The 27,638-nt window shown below is 58.5% G+C and overlaps 1 protein-coding gene across 2 annotated transcripts in view; it reads right to left on the reverse strand.

The window, feature by feature from the left end:
- Positions 1-27,638, reverse strand: part of TNS3 (tensin 3) — a 200,710-nt gene that overhangs the window by 123,244 nt on the left and 49,828 nt on the right. Inside the window, exons 3-4 of one of the 2 annotated variants that reach the window (XM_047695926.1) lie at positions 22,964-23,001; positions 5,971-6,009 (exon numbers count right to left, since the gene is read on the reverse strand). The gene's annotated coding sequence lies outside the window, so the exon portion shown is untranslated. The remainder of the gene's footprint in view (positions 1-5,970; positions 6,010-22,963; positions 23,002-27,638) is intronic. The other variant, XM_047695922.1, reaches the window with a different exon arrangement.

The raw sequence follows: 27,638 nt of genomic DNA on the forward strand, positions 1-27,638 counted from the left end.
AGCGTCTATCGTCCATGAGTGCCGGCTGGGGGGCACCTCCGCCACCGAGCACCCCAGTCAACCCCGAGCAGCAGCCCCAAGCCCACCACGCAGTCAGAGACCCAGGGGGTGGCAGCTCTGAGCCCGTGTGCACCACGCCGCAGGCCACAGACATGCCATGGGACACCTGGGTCTCACGGTGCACAGAACGGCTGCGGGCCAGCCTCTCCTGGTGTGACCAGCTGCGGCCAGCACAGGTGCTAACCATTAGCTAGACCCCAAGCTCCCGGTGGACGTAAGCTGACACCAGGCCACCGTGTCCCCTGCCCTGCCTCTCTCTACCTGTGGCCCTGCTTCCAATCAGGCATGCTGGGTTGAGGCTCAACACGGTTGGGGGGTTTTGGTTTGTTTTTTTTTTTTTTTTTAATTCATGGAGGACTGTGCCTTTCTCAGAGGGTCTGTGAACCGAAGCTCCTGTTTGCCCCCTGGGGCTCCCGCAGGGGAGCCCACACCAGGCGACCTCTCCTGGAAACTCGGGCAGTCTCTCCCTGCCGAGGCTGAAAAGGCCAAGGCCCGGATGTTATTTTAGGTGCAGGAGGGAATGGTGAAATCAAAGCGAGTGGGGCCGAGTCTGGCCTGTGATTAGAACGGGTGGGGCGGGGCCCCGGATTTCCGGAGAAAACTACCTACGCACCAGGTTTTGGAGCCAGCCCTGGGAGCGGTCCTGCCAGCAGCTGCAGACAGAGGCCTGGGGCAGAGGTCAGCAGAAGAGGGTCCCCCCACACACACAGCCGGTCAGTGGCGTGGGCTTCAAAGGCCTTCCCCAGAAAGCCCCGGGGGCCTTGGGCTCCCAGCCCTGCCTGATCCCCAAGCCCCTCTCCTTCGACTTCCACAAACAGCGCCCCCCCTCACACGTCTGAAATGTCTGTCCCGCCTGTGAGGTCTGTGGTAGGGCCCAGAGGGTCACGGCCAGCCCCGGAGAGCTCCCTGAGTGCACCTGAGCCCCCAGGAGGGCCCCACCCAGGTCTGTGGCTGAACCCATCCCAGAAGTGCCGGGGGGTGGGGGTCATGCTAAGTGACCCCAAAGAGGTGGAGGGAGGGACCCCACACACTGCTCCCCTGGGCAGCCACTCAGACCCGAAGGCTGAGGGGCCACGTGTCCTTGGGAAGCATTTCACCAGCCCCTTCGGGCTCTGGGCCGGACAGACCTCTCCAGACGCCACCTCCCGTCCCTAAGCCAGTCCCCCATGCATCTGCATCCTTTGGTCTGCTCACGAGGACATGCGTCCGGCCTGACCTCCCTTCGTCCCTATTCCAAACTCAGCCACATCCCGGGTTCCTGGCAGATGAGAAGTGGGGGGGACACGGGTCCTACGCCCACCCTGCAAGAGCTCCCTCCCCGTCTGTGCTCCCCTCCACCGTGAACCCCTGCCTTGTCTCGGAAGCCCGCTGGGATCTGTGCAAGAAAGTGGCCCCTGGGCTGCCCCCATCCACACTTTCTCTGCTCCCTTCAAGAGCAGGTCACCAGAAGGGGTAAAATGCACAGTTAAAGTAAAGGGAGTTGAGCAGAGTTTGGGATTCTGGCTTCCAATGCTGTTGCCTGGGGCCCCACACACATTAATTCAGATCCCAACCTTCACGAAGGACCTCGAGGACCGAGGGAAGCACAGCAGCGACCAGCACTGCCCCAGCACGGGAGCCCAGCCTGAATCCAGATCGGGGCCACGGGAAACCTGGGGCACACTCGGTACGTTCAGCGTTTCTTGAACACTCCCCACTCTGCCTCAAGTACTAATACCAGGACCCTTCACCTCCATGCTTGCTGAGAAAACAGAGCCAGATACAGGCACTGAGGCACCACCAGGGTCAGGCGGCCCGAGGCTCTGAGGCGCAATGGCTGGCACTCCAGCAACCACAGGGAGAGGATGAGGACACAAGGGCTGGCTTCACCCTCGCCGGATCCCTGGTGTGCTCACTGAGCCTCAGCTTCCCTTGCACCATCCACTCCACATGTCCCTTTAAAATGGGCTCCTCTGACGCCCCACTGCAGAAGCAGACGTGGCTCTTAGATCACTCAAGTGTCAAGGTGAACGTCTGAGAAAGCAGCATTGGGTGTTTTTATTTCTGGGTCTCACTTGCCTTTTACCCAAACCAGAAGTGATAAACTTGAGCAAGCGGAAGGCTCAACTACCACCTGGCAGGACTCCCGAGACTTTCCCAGCTTCCTGAAGATCAGAGGATTACAGAACAAGGATGTTTGCGAGTCTCTGCTGCCTGAAGCAAGGGAATGTCCCTGGGACAAGGTAAAGGATGCTCGTGTGAGGTGCACAGACCCTGGCGGGCCAGCCGTGGGTGCAGAGACAGAGCTGTGTGTGCATACGCTCCCAGGGTCTGTGACTTCCAGAAACAGAGGCTATAACTCAGCTAAGACCCTGATGTGCTGGGGCAGATCTGCGTCTGTGTTCTGATGTGCCCCGCAGCGTGGGAACAGTCCGTGGGCAGGAATTATCCGCACCCAACCAAAGACCTGCACTTAACGAGGACAAGAAATTCGCACGGTGGCTGTCATGGCCTGGCCTGGAGCCGGCGCCAGAGGCCGAGCTCTCCAGGCACTCTAAGAACCTTCTGGGCAAAGCCGCCCTCCTAATATTTGACAGGTGGGAAGCCTGAACTTTGCTGTCACTACCTAACTCTGCAGGTAAAGGAGCACCATTAACGGGGGTGCCTTTCCATCCATCTCAAGCTTCCAAGTGTCCGATTCGGTGGGCAGTCTTTCCGAGATAACCAATCCCTTTGGGGAGGTCCCCTCATGGCCCCCAGTAAGGAATATGACACGGACACCGTTTGCTCAGTGGCACCTGTCCTCAACAGTTACACTGTCCTTGTGTGAACCTCACCACTCGGGACCGCTTCCCCCAATCACGTGTTTACACAAATCATGCTGAACAAGGTCCCAACACACCCACGCACCCCCCGCAGGTGCAGCGAACAGGACCCAGTCTGCAAACTCCAGCCTCCGTCTCTGTAACCTGACACCTCATGTCACCTGCAACAGAAACCACCCATTGTCCTCGCCTCCCTTGAACAAAGAGCACAGCCTCACAGCTCCCCAACTGCCGACTCAAATTTCAAGAGCGACTCTGTACTGTCTCCTCCCAGGTGTGAGCGCTGGCAGCCAGGTGAGGGCTCGAACCTGTGCCCCCAGCGGGCTATGGCGCCGCCCGGAGCGCCCGCACCCATGGCCACCGCCAGGTGGGGACACGGCCTCTCGCAAGGACGGAGGCTGCTCGGAGGAGTGAACTTCTCCAACGTGGGGCCGCTGCACTGGCTGGTCAGGCCGTCCCTGGGCCAAAGCTGCTGGGTGCTGTCCGGGAACACTGGCCCCGTGGGGCGTCCACACCTGCTGGACTGAAGGGTGTCCCAGCGAAAGCCACATGTGCACCCGGGGGGTCTGCAGGTCCGCTCCTGCACTGGTGTGACCCTGCCCTCCTAGACGGACACAGTCTTTGCAGGACAAGACTAAGGGTAGCCACGGCGCTCTGCCCAGAGCATCAGTCATCGCCGTGACGCACGCCCAGCCCTCCGTGAGGCCGGCCAGCCCCCTGCCAGCTGGGGCACCCTCCCTGTGTCCTAGGGGGCTCCAGAGCAACAGGTCCTCTACACATCTGTCCCGGCTCCTTTACCCTTGGGGAGCAGATGGTACGCCTGGGAACCAACCAAACCGGTTCTCCCCTACCACACGGACAGAGAACAATGGTCAAACCAAACAGACCGGCAGAGGCCGCCGGGCACCGGGAGACCGGGACTGCCCCCCTCGCATTTGCCCAACCAGGGAGAAGGCTGTCCCGCACCCGGTGCCTTTCCCAAGAGCCACAGCCAGTGCCCAGACTTCCCACGTGCTACTCCATCCGTCCCACATGGCGCCCGCCGGGGACGTCGCCATATCCCCACGCACAGAGGAGGAAGTCGGGCTTAGGCACGAGAAGACCCCGTGTGAAGTCACGTGGGTCTCCAGGTATCGTGACCTGGCTGGAGCCCGGCCTGGAGCTGGCCCCGTGCTCATGATCACTACTGAGCTCTGCACCTGGGTGTGCACACGAGCACACGTGGCTGACACGCATGCCCACGGGCATCTGCAGAAACGCTGAGCACAGAGGCACAGCTCGGCCCCCGTCACAAGGGATCTGCCACCTGGGGACGCCCCAGAGCCTCCCGGTCATGACCCAGCAGACCCTGCGCCACACGGGCCGTCTCGGCGGGAAGCCAACACACAACAAAGCCACAGTCATGCTTCTCTACCCTCAACGCCGTACCAACAGGCAGAGCCAGAGAAAGCCAAAGGTCCCGACGAGGCTGCCCTCCAGAGCAGCGTGTGACTTCCCCCTCAGACACCTGCTGGGTACAGGTGGGACGTCTGCAGGGCAGCGGCGGCTCAGGACGAGCCCCCAGCCGCAGCCTATGCCCTGCGTGACTCCCCCTGATGCACCCATTCTATGCACCCTGCTTCCCTCGCGGACAAGGTGCATACCCAGTATCCTGGTTTCCCGTCTATGCCGGCCCCCAGGGAAACTCAGCGCACATGCACGTCTCATCAGCTAAGCTAACATTTGCAAAGGGAGGTTTGCCTCCAGGACCCGCTGCCTGCCGGTTTTGGTCTGAGAATGGATCTGGCCTCATTAGCCACGTACGTAAGCCCCTGCAGTGAGCAGAAGGTGGCTAGGCACCAGAGAAGTTCTAGAATGATGGCCATCAAGGAGATGGCCACACATTCTGAGCACGATGACCCTCACAGAGCTGTCTGCCCTCCTGTCTTGCCAGTGCCCCACATGGTCCCAGAAGCACTGCTGGCCAGTAGACAGCTGCCCCGGCAGAGGTCAGGTCATCACGTCAGCACCCTGATGCGGCCAGGTCCGGCCAGCACAGTCCATCGGTGCCACGCCAGTCTGCCTCCCAGAACAGAGCCAGCAGCTCACAGTGGGAAGGAGCCAAGATGAGGCTCTTCCAGAACCTCTTGGAAGGGGTCCTGGCACCGGGACACCTGCAGAGCTGGTGACTCCCCCTTGGAGACAGGCCCCAGAGCTGGAGGGAGCAGATGGCGGCCAGATCGGATGGGAAGAAAGTGCAGAAAGGGGCAGCTCACGGCTCGGAGCCGACAGCCTGAGGTGGACAGGAAGGAGGCCGCCAGCTCCCACGCCTGAGGACTGATGAGTCACCACAAGCATCAGACACAGAGCATGGCGTGGGAGGGCCACGGGCACACAGAGGACATGGGGCCCAGGGATGCATGGACTGGCCAAACGGCACCTATCATCCAAACCCGGCGGCCACCTTCCCATCTACGAGCAAGTCCTGCTTGGGGAAGGTGCTCGTGAGACCCACCTCCACACGGACACCCCATGACACGGTCGCCACAGCCACACTCCACACGGCCTAAGCACCATGATACACACAGAGGTCCCACGACACGGCCACCGCAAGACCCCCACACACACACAGATGCCCTACGACACGACCACCACAGGACCACACTCCACACGGCCACCACGACACACACAGACACCCCACGACACGGCCACCACGGGACCACACTCTACACGGACATCACAACACCACGACACACACAGACACCTGCCACATGGTCACCATGGCACCATGACAGGCACAGATGCCTTGCAACAGGGGCATCTTGTAGCCCTCGTTCGACCCCTAAGAAAATGGACTGAGACATCTTCTATCCCAGAGAAGGAAACCCAGGCCGAGCACAGGGACACCCGATGCGGGCGATGTGAAAGGCAGTCATGGCTCTGGTCACTAAGGAAAGCGTGCACAGGCAAGTACCAGAGGCCTGAGGTCCGTGCACAGGCTCTGGGAGTGAAGTGGGTCCCATGTGAGGTCCAGAGGGAGCCTGACAGCCCCAAGAAGGGCCCCACATCAAGACAAAGAGAGTCCCACGTGACAAGCCGGGATCCCCGGGATACAGCGAGGACTCACCTGTCCCAGGTACACCTGTGCGCAGCAGCGAGTCACCACCTACGATAAGAAGACACAGGGTAAGCAGACAGGCTCCCGGGAAAACACCACCAGAGGTCCACTCAGGTGCGACCCCAGAGCTGTCCCTGTCTGTCCCCACTCACAGCCGCAGAGCTCCAGCATCAAAGACAGACAAGGCCCGCGGTTACGAGAATCCAGATTTTTTTCTTCACTTTCATGCAGTCCAGCTCCTTCCACAGAATCTCCTACAAACCCTGGAGCCTCCCCCCGAGAAGTGCCCTACACTCACGTACAGAATTTCCTCTTCGACTTCAAAGGACAGTGGCCTCCCAGGCTAGGAACTTGGGAGCTAGCTGGAGCCCTTCCTGGCCACGACAAGGAGGTAGAGGCCCCCCTGGTGGTCTTCAGGCCACCCCCACCACTACACCCAGTGCCCGTACTCCTTACAGAGTAGACCACCTTTTCTAGAACTTTTTTCACAGTGGGACAGAAAGCAGATGAGTGGCTCCGGGGTTCGGCCTCCTCATCTGAGCGGGGGAGGTAGGAAGCGCGTGGGTGCTCTGAACCAGCGGCACGGGGCAGGCTCTCACACTCTGGGAGCACGGACCGTCCCTGGGCAGAAAGGCGGGCTATCGGCGGGTGACGGCACCACGCCGGCCTCATGCGGTCCTGGGAGGCCAGGATCCCGGCACCTGCCAGCAGGATCCCGCTCTGCTCTCCCAGGGCCCCCTGCACCCCCATCCTCAAAGTAAAAACATGCACGGGAAGGGAGAGACCCCCCAGGGATCTAATTGTCCCCATGGCCTGGAGTGGGTGGCACCATGACCTTGGCTCTTCCCGCCACGCAGACGATCTATAACTGCTGCTTATCTCCCGAAATTCCTCAGGGAACATGACACATGATCACTCATTCATCCGGGACACACATGGCTCAGGCGGAAGCTGACTCATGCTCGCTGGGGCAGGGCCCTGTCCCCTGGCACCAGCCCCTCCCCGCCCGCACCCCCTCCCCACGCACAGCCCGGCACTGCTGACCCAGTGGCCGGCGTCCCTGCCCTGACCGACACCCCCCGGGAAACAGGAGCATGCCCTCACCACACGCGTGTCCGCAGCCGCACGCACGTGTCTGTCCAAGCCTGATGCGCGGAGGAGGGAACGGGGGATATAAGAACTAATAAATATAAACCACGAAGACCAAAAAAGGTGGAAAAAAAAGATCTCTGGAAATAGAGGAAGTTACAGACAGGCGCCTATGGGGTGGTGCCGGTCAGCCAGGCAGGCCCACAGAGCGCGGAGCTCGGCGGTCACGTCTGCACATGGGCAGTGTCCACACAGCACCCAGGGGGCCCGGGGCGCCACTCACGGGACACCCGGCAAGGCCGTGCGAGGAACTGGGGCTCCCATCTTTGAAAAATCACTATCTGTATCCCACCCCGGGGAACATTATTCAGCAATTACAAAACAAGAAAAGATCTTGAGGAACCACAAGTGCGAATCACCAAGACAAAGACACCAGTGAGAGAGGCTAACGCTGTGCGATTCCCACTCGGTGACATTCTGGGGAAGACAGAACTGTGGGCACCGTAAGGAGACGGGCGCTGGCCCGCGGGGGAGGGGGATACGCAGAGCACAGAAGTGTCCAGTGAATACGGTCTGTGTGATGGTCTAACGGTGGACACATGGGACCCATCTGTCCAAACCCACAGAACGGGCAGAGCAAGCCCTAATACGACCTGTGGACGAGACTTCCCAAAATGTCCCCATAGTCACTGATCCATGATAACAAATGTACCCGTTACTGCAACAGGGTAACGGAGAAAATCAGGAGGGAAGTCAGGGGGGAAGTGAGAGTACCATCCGGCTTCTCTGTTGACCCAAAACTGTCCTTAAAAATAAAGTCTATTTGTGAGTTTTCCACTCGCTGCCTAGAAGTGTGTGTTTGTCGGGTGAGCAAAAGGGAAAAAAAAGTCCTACGCAGTCCCCAAACCCACGAGTCTCACACAGGGAGGCTGGGAGGTCTTTTGTCCAGAGGGCAGGTGGGTCCTGAGCTTGCCACGTGCCCCCCAGCCCCTGGCCAGAGGGGGTTGGTGACACTGCCCGCCTGTCCCCAGGGCATCCCCCACAGAATGGGAGCAGACTCCAAGCCGGGGCTCCTGAGTCCCAAACCTGCCCCTCCCTGCGGCCCCATCCCCGGCTGATAACTTGAGCGGGCGACCCGGACACGCCATCAAGGAGGAGGCGTTTGCCAAGGGAAACGGCATAAGCCACCATCTTCGCTGGAGAGCAAGCCTGGGCCGGGGCCACAGGAGCAGAGCAGACCCCCCAGCGCAGCAGAGCAAAGGAGAAGCAACGAGGCTCCAGGCTTCCGCTGCAGAGAACCAATCACAGCCCTGCTGTCTGTGTTCACCCACACCGTGACAAAACACAAACAAAAAACATCCCAGGGCTACAATGAATTTGCGAATGAAATTGCACCAGAAGCACCAAGTCAGAGAAGAAGGTGGGGCCCAGGGGAGAGCCACCTGTGGGCCGAAGAGAAAAGGAGTATTTACATCAAGAATGGCGGAAACCTAGTTTTGCAAAGAACATCCTCGATCGGACAGTGGGCATGTGTCCCCTGGACGTGGCTCGCGCCAGATCCCAGGACGGGAACTCTAGGAGAACACACTGGCCTGACCTGCTACATTCCAAGGGACATTTCCTCCCTTGGCTTAAGAGGACGGCAGCGGACTCCGGTCTGGCAGGGCTATGGAGGGAGGGCACAGGGAGCACATATGATCCCCCTTGGGCCCCCTCCCCCACCCAGAACCTGGGATGTAAATAGCCATGCAGACCCCCCTTTGCATGTCCTGGACACTCGGGGTTCCCTCCAGCTCTTCGACCTGACCAGAGAGGCACAGAGCATGGCTCCCGGGCTTTCTACCAGCCACGCACCTGCCCCGCCGAGCCTCAGCCCGCCCGCCTCCCCGCGGGACGGGGACACGCGGTAAGCACGTCACAGGCAGGGTGTCTCTCGGGGTTCAGGTCAGGTCAGTGAAGGCGGAGCCCGCTCACCTGCTCTCTGTCCCCGTCTTACTGCTACCCCAGGTCACGCGCCCGGCCGGCCATCTGCTCGGGTCACTTTCTAAAAAGCGACAACATGGTGCTGGACAGTTTCCAGGTGGGCCTGGCCTTCCCCGTCACGCAGGGGCTGATGCTTCTCGATGTTCAGGATCTGCAGGAGCCAGGCCTGTCACCGATGACGCTAAAATCCCAGCGGCACCTGCCACGTGCTTTGGGACCTTGGGAGGAGGGTCCCCAACATGGCGCTGTTCCCAGGGACCATCTGACAGCAGGACACCCACAGATCCCTGAGTGCACGGCCAGTGCGTTAGAGGGAGGACATGGCTGCCCCCTGGGGTCTGGTCAGTGCCTCCCTCACCGAGCTCCTTTCTGTGCTGGAAGGTGGGCTGAGAGTGGTCGCAAGAGAATGGGCCCAGCGGCCACCAACAGGCGCACTCACGGGGGTGCCCACAGCTCATCCAAGAGCATCTTCACGTCCCAAGCAGGCCATGCACTGTGTCTGTGGGTCCTGCTCGCTGGCCCTCACTGCTACTCAGCAAGCCAGAGAGCGTCCCTTTGGTGTGTGCAGTGCTGAGTCCCACAGAGGCCAGGCAGTGTGGGCAGATCCCACTGGGTCCAAACTCCACGTTCCTCCCCTGACAGGAAGGGCTTCACTCTCTGACCAGGAGCACGGGGCAGGTGGGCGAGGGGCGGAGCCTGCCAGGGGTGGGGGAGGGGGGGCAGGACCAGGGCTATCAGTGAAGGCCACAGCCCTGGCGAGATGGGGAGAGGTCTTCCCCGGCACCATTTTATGGCCTTGTCGTGGCTGTGTTAGGGGACAAGTCACCGTAACCAAGGACAACCATAAACAGGTCTCCACTGGCCACAGCTGGTTCTGTGGCACCTGCCTCACGAGGTATGGGAAACTCTCCCCAAGCCAGCAGTGGGGAGGTGGGCAGCTGACCAGGACAGGGAGGGCCTCGCACCCCAGGGGTGACTGTGCTCTGGGAACGGGAGTGTGGGTGTGAGTGCTGGTGTGCCTACGTGTGACGGTGTGTCTGAATGGAGAATGCACGTGTGTCACCACACACTCACGCACAACCCAGGCCCAGCCCTACAGGTGCATCTCCCCACGGGCGCCAGAGCGCTCTGGCCGACACCCCTGGGGGCTGAGCCGGGCTGGCAGGAGTGAGACCGCCTCACAGGGTCTGACTCGGCCCCTCTGTTTACTTCTGGAAATTAAGATCTTGGGGCAGAAGTTACAGCTCACACTCCATGGCCTGGATCGTTTCCCTGTACGTTCGCTCGACAAAACAAGGAACCCAGCACTCGCTGTTGCCGACTCTTACGAAATCGTCCTCCGGACAGAGCGACATAAACAGCACGAAGCCCCCTGCAGAGGAAAGGTAGAGCCGAGCCGACCTTTCTGGAATCGTGGACAGCCCCCGTTGTGCTGGGCCACGTGAGCGAGTGCCACGGAAGCCCACAGAAGCCGGTGCCCTCAAGCACGTGGCACGTTCTTCAGCCGGCCGGGTCAGCTCTCCCTGGGCAGGCATGGCACGCACGCCCGTATCTGGAAGGGGCGTCCGCCCAGAAGAGCCCAGTTACGAAGACGCATTAAATCAGCGCACCCCTGTGCCCATGGTAAGCCCGTCCAGCACCGCCGGTGCGCAAAGCGAGGCGACAGGGAGAAGAACCAGTGGGTGCCCAACCCTGACGGCTGAAGAGGCACTTTCCTGAGGGAAGCCCGGGAAAAGGCGCAACCTTATGCTCAACTTGCACCATTAAATACAATCATTTTTAAATTCACCATAACATGAATTGCGACAAAGGCAGGCCACCATGGGGTGACAGGCTGACCTTCCTTGATCTTTGTGAAGCCTTTCCTTTATGAGACCAGAGGGCTGCACCCACCCCCCCACACGCCCCACACCCAGCTGGACAGACGGACACCCGAGGGATGTGTCCGCCAGAATCACGGAGGCCCCCGCATCTCTGCACGGAGCAGCAGTCCCAAGAGAGGAGGGCAGGATTTTCTCCCGGGGGCAGAATCTTTCGTGTTCTCTTCATCTTTTATGATTTTACAGCTCTGACTTCTGGGGCTGTGTGTTACTGATCGATAAACATGAGATGTTTTTATTCGCCTGTTATGTAAGATGGAGAAGAGATAAAAGTTTAATTGTGTTTACCAGAATCATTGCAGTTGATCAGAAACAGGGAGCAGAGCAGTGACAGGAGGGAAGCCCAGCACTGACATCCAGAGAGGGGCTCACATACCACTCATGTCAGTCTCTCGGGGACGAGGACAGTCCCACAGACCCCAGACCTTGAACACACATCTCTTCCCTCCCAGTCCTGGAGGCTAGAGATCCACGCATGGCATGGGATCCACACGTGGCATGAGAGCCACATGAGGCACAGCCGGTTCCCCTGATGCCTCCCCTAGGCGCGTCCACGGCCGTCTCCTCCCCACGTCCACTACTCGCCCCTCCATGTGCATCTGTGTCCTGATCCCCTCTTTGTCTCAGGACGCCAGTCCTGTGGGGTCCCCTCCGGCCCCATCACCTCCATCGAGACTCCAGTTCCACAAACAGCCACATTCTGAGGTTCTGGGGCTCAGAATCTACCTGTGGATCTGGGGGCGCGGCACTTGCCACCCGTGGTACCCACCCTCAGAGTCTGATGGGGCCAGTGGAGAACACAGGTCAACATGGGACATTCCTACAAGTCCGGCGGGAGCGGGGTCCTCCAGGCCGGGCTGGGAGGGCTGCCACAGGAGCAGGTGACTCGGCCTCCGTCCAGTAGGCCCACGGCACTCCTCTGGTTAGGGGCGCACCGGCGAGGGCAGGGAGGCCCAGAGGCAGATCTCCACGGCCCCCAAACAAGGACAGCAGCAGTGCAGAGAGACGGTTCCATGAAATGCTGACGGCCCAGACCCCTTTAATTTGCTCGCCTCCTTTGAGCTCTCCCAGGGGGCAGGACAACCCGAGTCACCCGAGTAGCCCCAGGAGAAAACATGCCCCCACCAGTCCAGCTAAGCCCCTCACCAGGGCCTGCCTGCCGCACATGGGTGCGGAGGGTGGGGAACTCACTGGGTCCTTTCATTCAGTCTTCACATTAGCAAGCAGCTACTGAAGGTTGCATTTTTTTCTTCCAAAAAGCAAGAAAGGTAAGGCCCAGGTTTGTCGGGTTTGTCGGGCCCAGGTTTGTCCCAGCTCCGCGGGCCCTCACGGTCAGCCCCCCGACAAGCTCTATGATTCTAGTAACTTCTAGAGCTTAGGACACAGCTGCACACCTACCCCAGACAGGGCCCTGTTCACACATGCACGCTGGTAGTGAGTGTTCGAGGTGGCTTCCTGACCCAACTGGGCATGAGGTGCGGCAAACGCCTGTCAACACTCGCACAGCATGGAAAAGAAGTAAATTGAGAAAATCTGCTCTGAATTCGCCTGGTTACCAATATTTATCCCAGACCAGAAATCTGTGAGTCCACTGAGGGAACAGTGTCCCAATCGTGCTTCTCTAGGAGGTGGGGAAGGGCCACCTGGGCCCACGGTGGGATGCTTGCTCAGTGGCCAACTCGCACTCCCGTACCTCAGCCTGTCGGACCAGATCAGGCCAAGTGGGGAGGCCGGGCACCTTCTTGAGGGTCTCACTTTCCAGGCGAGGAAGCTGGGGGCCTCAGAGATGAAATGTCATGTGTGGGACCCCTGGAAATTAGGACCAGAACTGAGCCCACAGACCCCTGGGGCCGATACCCACTAGATTCCTGGGTCCTATCTTTATGAAAAGAGGAAAAGAAGATGGCATGTGATAGCTTCTTAAGATGCCGGTGGTTTGCCAAAGAACCAGAAGAAAATCTCATAAATATAACTTAGTTGCAAAAAGACAAAAAATATATTTTTGTAGAATTTAAGAAGCTTTTTAAAAACTGCTTTTACTTTTCTGGTCATTTAAAACAACAGCCAAGTCCGAGACATAAGCACACCAAATTCCCAGAACCCTTTCGACCAAGAAAAATCCAGGTCTCAAACCCAAGCTACTCCTCACCAGTGTCGCTGTGGCGGACCTGCGGACGCACCTGAGTGACGGGGAATCTGTCACAATGACAGCACCCATGTTGGTGAATACTTTCATTTGAACTATCAGAAGAAACCAACAGTCACCCCCACACTAATGCCCGTGAGCTTTTTCCAAAGCTTTTTTTTTTTTTAAAGATTTTATTTATTCATTCAACAGAGAGAGATCACAAGCAGGCAGAGAGGCAGGCAGAGAGAGAGGAGGAAGCAGGCTCCCCACCAAGGAGAGAGCCCGATGCGGGGGCTCGATTCCAGGACCCTGGGATCATGACTTGAGCTGAAGGCAGAGGCTTTAACCCTCTGAGCCACCCAGGCGCCCCTCCAAAGCTTTGCCTGGGACTAGAGAAGCTGGTTGTGTCACCCATGGCCCTTTGGCTAGTGACTCAGCCGCGCCCCCACCAGAGGGAAGACCAGAAGGCAGGCTGGCGCCCAGGAGATGTGTCCTTTGCCATGTCCCAGCGGGGCAGTGGTGGCCAGCAGCTCCCATCTGTCCCCTTGCAAACCCCAAGGCAGTGAGGATACCACTGACGTCAGAGCAAGAAGACATGGGGACTCTGACGCCCAGTGTCCGCCTGCTTCAAGGGCAAGGCCACAAGCCTCAGCAGGGGCAGGCAGTGAGGGTCCCTGGTGGTGCACTGAGGCGCGGGGCACACGGTCCCCCACCTGCATGGTCACGCCCAACTGTCCACGGTCAAAACCATCAGCCTGTATTTATGACACCAGACTCCCTAACCGTGTGCTTATTTCAAACAAAAATTTACTTTTTAGGGTGCCTGGGGGGCTCGGTCGGTTAAGCATCTGCCGTCAGCTCCATGATCCTAGGGTCCTGGGATTGAGCCCCACATCAGGCTCCTTGCTCAGCGGGGAGCCTGCTTCTCCCACTCTCACTCACCCCTGCCTGTGTTCTGTTTCTTTCTCTCTCTCAAATAAGTAAATAAAATCTTAACAAAATACTTTTTAAAAATTTACTTTAGATACAACACACACATAGTTTTTCAAAAGCACAGGGTGAGCTGGATAGCACCAAAAAGTCCCTGGACTTTGCCTCGGAGGCACACCCCGTGTCCCCTGTCCCCACCATGCCCTCTCCCAGCGACCTGACAGGCTCAGATGGCCCTTTCTCTGCTCAGTCTAACCCCTCCCTCTTCTACTTCCACCAAGCCCCGCCCCACCAGCCCCGCCCCTGTTGAGCCCCGCCCTTGCCAAAGCGACGCCCCACACTTTCCATGAACAACCCTGTGGCAGGATGTCTTGGCAGAAGGGAGATGGGGGAAAACGACCCCAGCCCAGGCCTGGATGCCCACCCCAGACCCGGTAAATTGCAGCCACTGGGCGCAAGGTGCACAGGCCAGGAGAGACAACGTGGGGGGCCAAACATTCCTACAAAGCACAAGCTTTGCGGCACATCCCGCCACGGTCCGTTTTTAACACCGTCCTCCTTGCTATGAAAAGGAGAGAAAACACAAACACGCCGCGGGCCTCTAAGGAAGGAAATGGTACGTTCCCGGCAGGGCTGCTGAACGGAACGCCCCCAGAAAAGCACTGTCCACAGTGTCTAAGAATAACATAACGGACAGTTTGGTTTTCACCAACTGTCCCCTGACCCTGGGAAGGGCACACGACAAATTCTGACAGCTTGTGACTTATCACCAGGCCTGAAAAAGGAAACACTCAGCTCTGGATTCTGGGTGGCACAGAGGCAGCCGGCCCAGTCGGAGCCCAGAAGTGGGCACCATGGGTTCGCCCCATCAGAAGCTCAGCTTCCATTCGCGCTTACAAAGTCCCACTGCAGCCAGGATCCTGGGGGGACGCCCAAGACCGGCCTGCAGCCCCAGCCCTGTCTACCAAGGTCTGCCTGGAAATGCAGGGGTGACTCCCTGCTGCCCCTCTGTGGGGCCCCCTGCTCTCCCTGGGGAGCACAGAGCTTTCCAACGCCCCCCCCCAGTCAAGACCTGCCACACGCCTTTTAAACATCCAGAAAAAGCCTCTAAGAGGAGAGAAAGTGACATAAAGGCTTTGGAATCAGCATTCTGATCCCACAGCCCATGCTGGTCACTCCGGCATCCTGTCCTCCCTGGCCCCCCACGAAGCTGCAGCCCGGGGTACCTTCCTGCAAAAAGGGCTCAGTAGGCCCCGCAGTGTGAGGCCCAGGGGACACCTGTGGGGTTTAGAGCCAGATGTGCAGAGACACAGGCCCCGTGAGCCACGCTCAGCCTGCAGGAAAACGGCAGGTCAGTGCTTCCCGGATCCCTGCTTGACATGAAGAGCATTCCAAAATGAAAAGCAAACACAGAGTGAAATGGAAGCTGCATTCTACAAACTGAAACGTGGTGGTGGAGACTCCGATGCTGTTACAGAGTCGCCATCCTGCCCCTTTTGAAAGTGGGCGGAAGGAGGTTTCACTCCAAAAACCTGTCCTCCGGAGTCACCGCCAGGAGAAAGCCGGCACCGGGACTGGCAATGCCCCAGTCGGGCTGCAACGTGAGTGATTTCCCACGGGAGGCAGGAACAGGCCACGGGCCCCACAAACGTGCAGACTCACACCACGGCCACCCGAGGTGGGGGCAGCAGGTACGGTCCTGACCCCAGCATCCGTCCTTGAGGGCCCGACCCTGGCTGTCCGGGGACACACATGGTCTGACAGCAGGGGGACGGCATCCGGGGGCGGCCACCGAGCAGAGGGCAGCCGCAGGTGGGAGCGAACACTGTGAGGACCAAGCTGCAGGTCCCCCAAGGCCAGCAGCACGTCCCTCCCATGGGGGATGGAGGAGGCAGGGAAGTCACCAGCAGGGGTGTGAGGAGCCCTCCCGGCCGGAACCCGGGGCTTGGTTAACGAAGGAGCGGGCAGCGGAGAGGTGACTCGGAGAAGGGACCTCGTCTCTTGGATGGACTGTGTGGTCTCTGGCCTGGAGCTGGAGCGCGGCCCCCAGCAGGGCGAGGGAAGTCCCCAAAATCCGCCTGCGTGGAGTCCAAACTGCCGGGTACCAGCACAGACCACACGGGCTCCCAGCAGCAGCCGCAGTGAGCACCTGGCTGGCGATCCCAAAAGGAGCACCCACCATGGTGTCCAGGGAGCACGAAAAGACCCCAGCGGGGAGCAAGGACACCAGCCCAGCACGCGCTCCCTGACACCAGCGCCCGTGGATGCCTCGTCCACCAGGACCCTGCAGCCGAGGCTGGGACAGGGCGGGAACATAGCACAGGACCGGAACATAGCACAGGACCACAGGCGTCTGCAGATTCCAACAGATGCGCCTGCGGCCTGAGGGCAGGAGAGCGAGGGGTCCGGGAGAAGAGCGTTCCGGGAAGCAGCAGGAGCGCAGGTGCGGGCAGGCCGGGGAGGGTGTGGGGCGCCCCGCAGCTGGGAGGGCCCTGCCGGACACACAATGCGGGCATATTCTGAAGGGCTCGGAATGTGCACGTTGCCGGGCGAAAGACGGCACTGTGTCCAGGCAAGGAAGTCGTGAACGGAGCCCTTAGCTCACAGCGAGGGTGAATGAAGAATGCAGAGTTAGCGCCTTCTAGAAAGAAGCCAGGGCTGCCATCGACACAGGCAAGCGGCAAGCCGCCCGAGTCCCGAGCTGTTTGTGGAGGGGACACGGCTTCCATGACAGAAGTGATGACAGGTGACCCGGAGTGCACAGGAGCCACACGCGCAGCACAAGGGTATGCGAGCTGATCCACAGCACGTGGGCAGCCTAGAAGGAATCACCAGGTCCCCCCAGCGGGGAGGTCAGCAGGTCGGAAAGCAGAGCCCGAACAGAGAGGCAGGGGGATCACGCTGCCATGCCACTGGCTGTGACTGTGGGACCACACCCCAGGGGACCACCCAAGAGGACCACCAAAGTCCTCCCTGGGATGAGCCTGGGCTGCAGCCAGCACGTACCAAGGCAGGATGCCAGGGACACAGGGAATATGGTGGCCAGACAAGTGGGAGTCTGGGAGCCCCTGGGAGGAGCCCCGGAGCCAGCCAGAGTCAAGGCAGAAAGGCCAGGCTCCGCTGACCTTGTAGAAGCTCTCCCAGGTTAGACCCAGGCTGCGTGAGGGGCACAAGTGAAGCCAATTAAATGGGATTTGTGTGCTCAGCAGGGAAGAGCCCATTCTCAGGAAGAGACTGTGGAAAGTACGCCGTCCTTTGCTGTCGTTTAAACACTTAGGGAATGAGACGCACAGGGATTGGCGCTATTCTGTATCCGTGACACAGCTGGGTTAGCAGAATAAGGATGCTGGCGGCAGAGAAAACCGTCTCCAGAGACATGCGCCGCTCCAAGTTACCCCAAGCACTCCGACGGGACACACTCCCTCTAGAAGCCCCGGGGCCCGACTCCCTCCAGCTGCTAAACCCCGTTCTCAAACCTTCACAGGGGATGTCCACATTCTGATTGTGTAGAGAAAGAGAGGAAGGCCCGAGCCTCTGTGGCTACCACAGGGCAGTCACACTCGGACCCCGGTGTCCCTGCCCCATGGTCTCACGGGTGCTTCCCACAGCTGTGCCTAGAAAGGTCCATGGCCTCCTCCTGCTGTCCCAGAAGGAGGGCAGGCGTGAGGAAAGGAGTCCCCCCAGTGCAGAGTTTCAGGGAGCAGTGATTCTCATCACTAACACTTGAGAGAGAAAAATGACACACCAACTGCTCGTTCTTGGTTTTTTTGTCCACATTCAAACCCGGCCCCAGGGCAGCCCAACCTCGATGTCCCGTCTCCCACCCTACACTGGGCACCTGCACACCCCTGCGAGCCGGCCCGCTTGGACGGACCCACATATCCCCAGCTCGGGCTCAGGTGCATGGACGACCCAAGGAACCGTGTGGGATCCCCTCCACAGAAGGTCCCCTTCACACTAGGGGAGTCCAGGAACACCCTGGAATTAATTTACTAAAAATACATCAAACCACGAGCACTACCATTCCTCCCATCACGTCCCGCAGACACAAGGGACAAAGGGCAGGGGCAAAGCTGTCACACGGGCCTCCACCAGGCAGTGTCTACAAAGGATCATAAGACAGCACAGACCAAATGTGACACGGTGGGGAAGAACGTTCTCAGAGGAACCTTCCAGAAGGCACAAGTGTAAGTCACCGCACCGCACCATGCACGGATTCCCGTACTTTTGTAATGAATTAAAACCATGAAATGGGCTCTCACCGAGCTGACGGCAGAGTCTGAGCTGGGGCTTGTGAGCAAAACCGGTGACCGAGGCAGAGGCAGGAGCCTCATCACAGGCTCGTGCCCGTGATGCTGGCATCCATCACAAACCAAGTCGTCCCCCAAGGCCCAGAGCCTCACTACCAGCCAAGTTCCGGAGATGCGCCCCAAGCTCTGCCAGCATCTCCCAAGGAGTTCTGAGAAGCCTGAGTGATGCCGAGAAGCTGCGGGTCACTCGGGGGACAAAGGACCCGGGAGGGGCTGACGGGTCCCAGGCCCTCGCGCATCCTTCCTGGTGTAGACCCAGACACTGCAGGGGTGGGCCATGGGCTCCGGCCAGAGAAGAACAAGAGGGCACGAGCTGGGGGATCTGGAGGCTTCAGGACAGGGGTGCCAGGCACACGGGCCAGCACAGAGCACGAAGCACGCACAGAGCTGGGGACTCTGAAACCCGACACTCTGACCACTGGGACGTGAGGGCTGTGTGACAGCAGCCCCCATCCACTGGATGGAAGCGGGGAGGGGCCAATGAACCACACCTGGGGCACAGCAGAGAAGACAGCTGTCTGGAGATCCAGGGGACCGGCAGACGAATCTCCCGGCTAAAACTCCTCACTTACGCCAGTGGCACTGGCTGTATCCTGGACCCACATCCGTGGTGGTTTCTGAGGACCCCGCAGGCTCGGGGCCTCGTGGCAGAGGGGCCACCTAGCAAACACGGTCTTCAGCAGGTCACTGCGGCTCCTGAACCACAGTCAGAACTCAGGGGCCACCGGTGCGTGAGGCCAGCAGAGACAGTGGCAGGATGGGGCCGCCACTGCCTGGGTTCCAGACGTGGGAGGCTCTGGAGGGAGGGCAGTTGGGGAGGGCCGTGCCTCAACCTTCAGAGAGAGGAACAGTGTGCCGGTCACAGCTCGCGGCTTCTGTTGAGAGGCTGGAAGCCTCCCAGCTTGGCCACCACATGACAGCTACATGGGGACAAGGCACAGAGGTTCCTGAAGCCGCCCAGGGCTCCCTCCTCTCCCAAAGCAGGCTCCCACCTCACCAAGGGGGCCAGCCCTGGGGTCCCATCAAAGCACATCCAGAAAAGAGAAGAAGCCAGCTGGACATCCATGTTATGCAAGGGACAAAGGGGCCTAAGGACAGAGCCCTGGCTTTGGAGACACATGGCAGGGGGCTCAATGTGAGCCCAGCGTGGGGACCCTCCACGAGATGACTGCTCCCTACCACCACGCGTGGGCTCCAGCCCCACCAACTCACTGCGCTATCCCAATGCGGGGCCTTACGTTTGCAAAACAACAGAACAGCACATTCTGTGTGGTGGCCGGCATACCCTGTGCTCCTGACCGATGGCTCCCGTAACAGCAGTGTGTGGTCTGGGCGGATGGGGAAGGGACCCGTGCCCGGGCCATGGGGCGGACGGTGTGGATTCCCACTTCCGCAGAGCTCCCACCCACTTGCCAAAGCCCACCGGGACCCCACCTCTGCCATACTTGGGGGGTCCCACCTGGACCCCATCACCAGCCTCCCGACAATGGCTTTCTCCTCCTTCCCGTGCCTCATGCCCGTGAGTTAGCCAGCGGTCAGAAAAAAACAGCTCACACCGCCCAGGCAGCTCACAAGGCTCCAGAAAACAGCACAGCCTCCCAGCGAGCAAAGTATTTGCAACCCCAGTACTCCCCAGACATTAAACCTAAATTATTTGCCTTCCCTAAAACCTAAATAATCAAGATTACCATAATTAACAGCTAAGAGCAAGCTGTCTTCAAGTCAGACTGTGGACCGATTGCTCACCCATTGCGCACAGAGAGAAACCACAGCCCCGGGGGGCTTGTCCCAGCGGACAAGAAGCCCCCATTGGGACACGGGATCACAGCCCACGTCTCTGCCTTTCTGTGCCCTCTGGGCCAAGACCTCGCCGGAGGGGCCATACTGCCCTTCGGCCAGGAAGACCGTGACCTCAGTCCATGGTGGCAGCAGTCAAGGTCCCTGCTCTGCCTCGGCTTCCCTGCCTGAGCCCCTAGCCCCCAGCCTCCAGCCCCCGGCTCGGCCCCAGCTCTGCAGGACGGCTCTGTCCTTGGTGAAGCCGGTACAGCAGGCTTCACCGCACACTCACACGCTCGGCCTCTGTCACTCCTTCCGCGTCCCCACCAAGTCTGCAGACATCACAGAAGGAACCCACAGCTCGTGCCTTCCCCAAGCCAGTAAGCGGTCAGGCCAGGTCGGACGTTAGGCTAAAGCCTGTGCTCTAAACTGAAGCATCGCGGTTGTCTGCCGGAAACCCAGGGAGCCCCGGGCCTGAGGCAGCCTGCGTGTGACACGCACTCGCGCTGAGCAAGGACCCACGCTGTCGGCGAGAGCCGCGTCTCAGCTCCTGGCAGACGGAGCGGCCCCGCTTATCTCCAGCGGCGGCTGGGAACGTATGGCCGCTCTGCGCCCCGTGGTGACGGTGTTACGGTTCTGGAATCAGAAGGGGCTTTGTTATTGCTGGTGGCATTCCCTCCTGCCACTCAAAGCTGGGTTATCGAGAAAAATGAATGCGGATACATTTCCCCCAGCCCCGATCCACTGAGAGAAAACGCTTATCTACCTCTTAGCAAAATGCCAATTACTGTGGCCAGAAACGCCATCATCAGTGATAGCTAAGACTTCTGGAATATTCTTGGAGCCAAAGAATTCAATCCTCCAAGGAGCCAGCCCTGGGCCGCCTTCAAGACGTGGTGCCGACAGCGGGGGAGGGGCTGCTCAGTTCTCCACTGCCAACCAGCAGTGGCCGGGCTGGCCATACAGCCTGGCACATCTCAACCCTCCCAGCGTGCGGGCAGGGGCCCCCCGGGAAACCCAGACAATGTGTGTGCTCTGACACGTCACTCAGAAGCACACAGCACACACGGGAGAGCAGCGCATTTGCAGACAAAGCCAAGATTGGAAACGATCACCCCGGTGTGTGCCCCAGCAAGGAACACCTGGCCTCGGCCAGAAAGGGGCCCCTCCAGAGCGAGACCAGAAGGGAAGCAGATACACCCCGAGGCCCCACCACGGGTGCCTGCTCCTAAAACCGCTGGCACCCACATCCGCGACATCTCAGAGCAGGGAATCGCGGCTTCGGAAGGCACAGCAGGGGTGCTGCTGGCCACGGGGTGGGGTTACGGTGCAGCGCAGGGCTCTGTACCACGCTCTCCACTTCTCCTGCATTCCAAATCCCCCATCGTGGAAAGTTTAAAAAGAAAAGGTATTTAGGGGCGCCTGGGTGGCTCAGTGGGTTAAGCCGCTGCCTTCGGCTCAGGTCATGATCTCAGGGTCCTGGGATCGAGTCCCACATCAGGCTCTCTGCTCGGCAGGGAGCCTGCTTCCCCCTCTCTCTCTCTCTGCCTGCCTCTCTGTCTACTTATGATCTCTCTGTGTCAAATAAATAAATAAAATCTTTAAAAAAAAAAAAAAAAAAAAGGAAAGGTATTTAATCTCTTTCTTGAAAAAACACAAACGGCCGGAGGAGCCCGGAGTTCTTCCCGACTGTGTGTGTGCGTGTGTGTGCCTGAGTGAACAGATGTCTGCGTGAATGTGGTGTGTGAAGTGTGTGAGTGCAAATGTGTGAACTGTGTGCATGCATACATGCGTGCCCACATGCGTGTGAACTGTGTGTGCACATGCTTGTGTCTGTGCGTGTGCGTGTACTCCACGTGGGTGTGAATTATGTGCGTGCATGTGCTCCCACGCAAGTGTGAACTGTGCATGTGTGAGCGTACGTGCATACGTGTGTGTGCGTGTGCTCCCACGTGGGTGTGAACTGTGTGTGCTCTCGCACACGCGTGAATTGTCATGTGTGAGTGCATATGCTTGCTTATGTTCCTGCATGGGTGTGAACCGTGCATGCGCGTGTGTGTGCGTGCGTGCACGCGTGTGGCAGGGAGGGAGAAGGGATTCAGGATCACCCCCCAACACAGAACTCATCGTGAGGAGCCAGCCCACAGCGAACGAAGCAAGCTTCCACCACACACTTCTGCACACACTCTCTAAAACCCCATCTCCCTGGGCCTCCAGCCCCAGGGCGGCCTGTGGGATATGTGAGAGGCTCCCACCAAGGCAGGACCGGCCAGTCAGAGGGGACGACGCATGTGCTCCTGGAAAATGTGGGAGGTGCAGATGGGTGACCCGGGCAGAATCCCAGGCCTCCGTCCCGGGGTGCCCACAGCTGTCCACCTGCCAGCTCCAGGCCTCCTCACTGCTCCACTAGTCCAAGTCCTAACCCGACCAAGCAGCCCAGGCCTCCAGCGCTTCAGGGGGCCCTCAGCAATGCAGCCCCTCCAAGGAACTCGAAAACCAGGGCAACCTTCCCCAAGTCAGGCCTCGACTTCCCTGACAGCCTGACCTTCCCACCAACCCAAGAAAACTGCCCTAAAGCAGCCCCCAAATCCTCAAGTCCAGGTACACACCCCAAGCCCTGTGCCCACTGCACCCCAGTGCCACGGTGCAATCGTGAGAGAGAAGGGGCATCTGCTGGGGGGCGAGGGGAGGGCCAATCACCAAATTCTTATCTGAAACCAGATTCTTAGCGTCCCCTTCCACAGTTAGAGCACAGAACCACAGAGCTACAGCTCCCTCCCGAGATGACACATATGCGTCCTGCCCAGGCGTCTGGCAGCCCCTTCTCGCGCATTCCGCGCCCGTGGCCGCTGGCCAAGGCGGCAGAGGCCACTGCAGGGCGCGGCCCTCAGGAAGCAGCAGCTTACCTTGGCTTCACATGGCTTGTGGCAGGAGCACTCGCAGGCTGCAAGAGAGAGAAAGAAGGGGTATGTGTTCAGCAGCCTCAGCAGCAACACACCTCCCACCTGCAAACCGCCCGCCCTCGAAGACCGGGGCAGAGGGAGATCTGCCCTTGCCACGCGGAGCCGGCTTCAGCGGCGTGCGGGGTGCACCCGGCGGGCAAGGCCCCAGCCGGCCCCTGCGGTTGGCAGCGCCGGGAAGACGCCACACCACAACCACAGGCTCTCCTGGAACCCGGAGGAGAGCCGTGCGGACTCCCAGCCGTGAGGAGCCTCCATGTCGGCCTGCGGATCACAGCTTCTCCCCAAAGAGGGACGGGAAACCTCCCCTTCCCCACCCCCCCAGCCTCAGGACTGGTGCCTTTCAACCAGAACCAAGCTGCCCATTCAGCGCCACACGCCCCGCGCTTCCGGATGGCCTGGGAACGGACTGTCAGAATAAATCCACGTCTAAATTCCCACAGAGGAGGCCCCATCCGGGCCGTTGTGCGAGCGCAGAGACATGCGTCCGGTCAGAGGCTCAGACAGCGCAGACTTAGAGCCAGAACCAATGGGGATTTCACAGACCCGCCCTCGGGAGGCTGCGGCTGGGCTGCCTGCCAGGGAGCACCCCCTAGGCCCCCACTATGCGGGTCAGGCCTGCGGGCCTGCCCCGGCCACCGCCAGATGCCAGCATAGAGAAGGCAGGGGTGCAGCTGGGGCGTGGGGGAGAAAACCTGGTCTGGGCGTGGGGGGGTGGGGCCTTCACAGCCCTCCACAGCCATGCAGCCCAGGGCAGGACCAGTGACCTCTCTGGACCTCAGCTTCCTCTCCCAGCATGACTGTGATGCCATCGAGGGACCCTGGTCTGAGACCACAAACATGATACCAGCGTACACAAGCAGGGTCCTTGAAGAACAAGGCCTCGGGGGGGCAGGAGCCGGGCCCCAAATATGGCTCAGCACTTGGAAGCCCAGAGGTTACTCCCCACCCCCAACACACACACACCATCCTTTTCCTTCCTAGAGCTGGGGATGGGAACGCTGAACTCCTAAAGGTTCTGCAGGACTGAAGAAGGATAAAGCAGGCAAGTAACCTGGTCGCTGGCTGGCGGTCACGGGAACTCCGGCAGAGAACAGCCAGCAGCGCTATCTTTGCGAGATCTATTTTCCCAATGGTCTTTCTATACCTCCGAGGTCTGGGCGATTATGCACAAAGACAAAGGTTTACTCTGCGTCTCCAAATGGGTGCACTGCACAAAGGCGATGAGTGATTTTCTAATCTAAACAGACTTGCCTTGAATAAAAAGGGCTTCCACGCCAGCCTAGAAACGTAGACAGAAGCACAGCCGGGTCTGGAGGCCAGCGCGAGATCCCGAGGGAGCAAGGACATCATCAGAGGCCCCTGGCCTCCAGGTTAAGTGAGAATTAGCAGAAATGCAGGCAAATAATTTCCCTGACCCCAAAGGATGCTCAGCCCACATGCTGAGTCAGGCAGGCAGCCAGTCTACTGGCAGCCTGGGACGGGGGCGCGACTCTCACGGCCTTCAGACCCCAAGATGGCCTGAGTGACCCGTGGACCCATGCCCATGTGCAGTCCCTCCCACGGTGGCTCGCGGCTGGTCGACGGATGAGGCAGAACACAGGGCTTACAGACTCCACCCCGAGTCTCAGGCCAGTCCTGCTGAGGACAGCCAGGTGCCGGAGCAGCCCCTGGAGAGGCCCCTATGGGGAGCACCAGCGTGCGGCCAGCTGGGGAGGGGTGCTCTGGCCCCAGTCGTGCTTTCAGATGCTGCAGCCTCTCAAGAGTCCCTGAGCCGCACTGCCCAGCCACGTGACTCCCGGATGCCTGTCCCACAGAAGCAGGGAGAGGTGGTGAGTGCTGCCGCCAGGCAGGGCACCAGCTTCTGGAGTAATTCATCTGCAGCAGGAGATACTCACTATGATGGGCCAGAAAGGGCTCTGGTCAGTGGCAAGGTCACAAGTGGTGTGACACACCCATGGTGGACGGCCAACTCAGCCATAAGAGAGCCCATGGCCAGCGTAGGGGGAAGCCATTACTTTCACAAAATTTAACTAATCACAGTGACCTCGTGTAAACCAGCCAGGCACTAGGGTGAACCCACTGTTTCCAGGAGGTAGCTGGCAATCCCTAAAGTTTTATGGACGGCCCCTGGGGTTTTCCTCAGAATAGCGGCGATCTGGTGGACAACCTCTGGGGGTTGTGCCTGGCCGTGTGCACGATGCTTTCCCGTGTGCTACTGCTTGGGGTCCTGTAACCACCCCATCAAGTGAAACCCAGCTATGGTCCGTCTCCACCCAGCTCCCCACCCAGCCACACGTGGCCTTTCCAACACTTACAAATGCTTGAAGTGGGCAGAATCCAGGCCAGGTTTCTAATCCTCTCGCCTACAGACAAAATCAAGCTCCCCAACACGGATCCCCCATGCTGTCACCAGTAGCCCTGCCCCATCCTCCCATCCCCTTGACCCAGAGCCTCACTCACACTATCTCCATGCACCTCCTTGGCTCTGCTCCACTGTCTCTGCCTAGAACTTCCCACACACCCTTCTATGTTAAGCTGACCTGTTTCTCTCTCCAAGACAAAAGGAGACAGCCACCTTCTCCACCAGGAAGCCCTCCTTTACTCCTCTTAGGCTGGGCTATTGTGTTCCTGAAGCCCCCGGCCTTCCTCCCCAGCCTTTATCCCACTGCCCCTCACTTCATAAATCATCTCTGTGTCCTTCTCCCCCCACCAGACCAAGCTCGTCCAGGACGGTGTCCTTTGCTGGGAAGCACCAGCCTCCTGTAAGAGTAGCAGGAACAGGGGGATGGCAGCAGACACGGGCAGAGTGCCCACCATGTGCCAGCTGTCCCATGGCAACACCTTCCATCATGCAGGCTGGCTGGATTTTCCCTGCATGCAGAGAAAGAGCCACAGACCTTCTGCATGTCTACCGACGGGAGCCTGGGGTCCTTCCATGACACCTCAGATCTTACCCGCCCTGGGTCTGCCTTCAGAATCAGGTGCACACGGGCAGGGGCCCTCCCTGACAGCCACACCATGTGATACAGTCCCCAGGGAGAAGGGAGCCCATGGAAAGTACCAGAACTTCCCCCAACAAAGTTCATCCCCAAAACTGCACAAGCCCAAAGGGACACGGTGTACACATTTACTCCGACTGCCTGCTTCTCCCCAGCACGGGTGCTCGTGCCCTGTTGTTTCCTTCCAGTTTTCCTGACTTGTAATTGACAAAATTGTATATATTTAAGGTGTACAACATGATGATTTGATACGTCTACATTGTTAAATATTTGCCACAATCACGTTAATTATCACATCCATCACTACCTGGGTGTGTGAAGGAGAGAGAGGAAATGCCTAAGATCTATTCTCGTAGCAAACGTCGAGAATCCAGAGAAGTACCGCTCACCACAGTCATCACGCTGCACAGTAGATCCCCTAACTTATCTTGCAACTGAAAGTTCGTGCCCTCAGACCAGCAACTTCCCATTTCCCCCACACTTAACCCTGAAAACCACCATTCTCCTCTGTTGCTCTTGAATTTGAGGTATTTTTGGTTTTTGTTTTTAAGATTTCACATATACATGATACCATAAAGCGTTTGTCTTTTTCTGACCTATTTCACTTAGTAGTGTCCTCCAGGTTCATCCAAACTATCACAGACTCCGGGGTTTCCCTCTTATATGGCAGAATAATTTTTCATCATTTATATGCCACATTTTCTTTATCCGTTCATCCATCAATGGACACTCAGATTGCTTCTACATCTTGGCTATTATGAACAACATGAGAAAGAGAGGACAGATTTTGCTAGTGATTTCCTTTCCTTCGAATACATATGCAGAAGTAGAATTACCAGATCATATGAAATTCTAGGTTTAAAGATTTGAGGACCCTCCATACTGTTTTCTATGGTGGCTGCACCAGTCCACAGTCCCACCAACAGTGCACAGCATTCCCTTTCTCCACAACCTCAGCAATACCTGTTCTCTCTTAACTTTTTCATGACAGTCATTCTAACAGGCGTGAGATGATAACTCTTGGTCATCTGCGTTTCCCTGATGAAAAGTGATGTTTAGCATCTTTTCATGTACCTGTTGGGCAACTGGATGTCTTCCTGGGGAAAGTGACATTCAGTTCCTTTGCCCATTTCCTAATCCCATTATTTAGTTCTCTACTATTGAGTTGTAGATGTTCTTCATTTATTTTGGATACTAATCCCTCATCAGACATAAGATTTGCAAATATCTTCTCCCATTCTGTAGGATGCCTTCCCATTTTGCTGACGATTTCTTTGGCTGTACAGAAGCTTTTGAGGTTCATACAGTCCTATCTGTTGATGTTTGCTTTTGGTGTCGTATCCAGGAAATCATTGCAAAGACCAACACCAAGGAGATTTTCCACTGTTTTCTTCAGATCCTTTTATGGGCTCAGGTCTTACATTTAAGTCTTTGATTCCAGCTCAAGTTAATTTTTCTGAGTGGTAAAGAGACAAGTGTAGCTTCATCATTGCCCATCTTCCCAGCACTGCTGCTGGAGAGATTATCCATCCCCATTATAGGCTCTTGGCAACTTTGTCAAAAATAGTTGATCAAACGTGTGCGGGTTCACTTCTGGCTTCCTGATACTGTTCCATTGG

The sequence above is a fragment of the Lutra lutra genome, chromosome 11 (genome assembly GCF_902655055.1).
Source record: "Lutra lutra chromosome 11, mLutLut1.2, whole genome shotgun sequence".
Classification (NCBI taxonomy): Eukaryota; Metazoa; Chordata; class Mammalia; order Carnivora; family Mustelidae; genus Lutra; species Lutra lutra.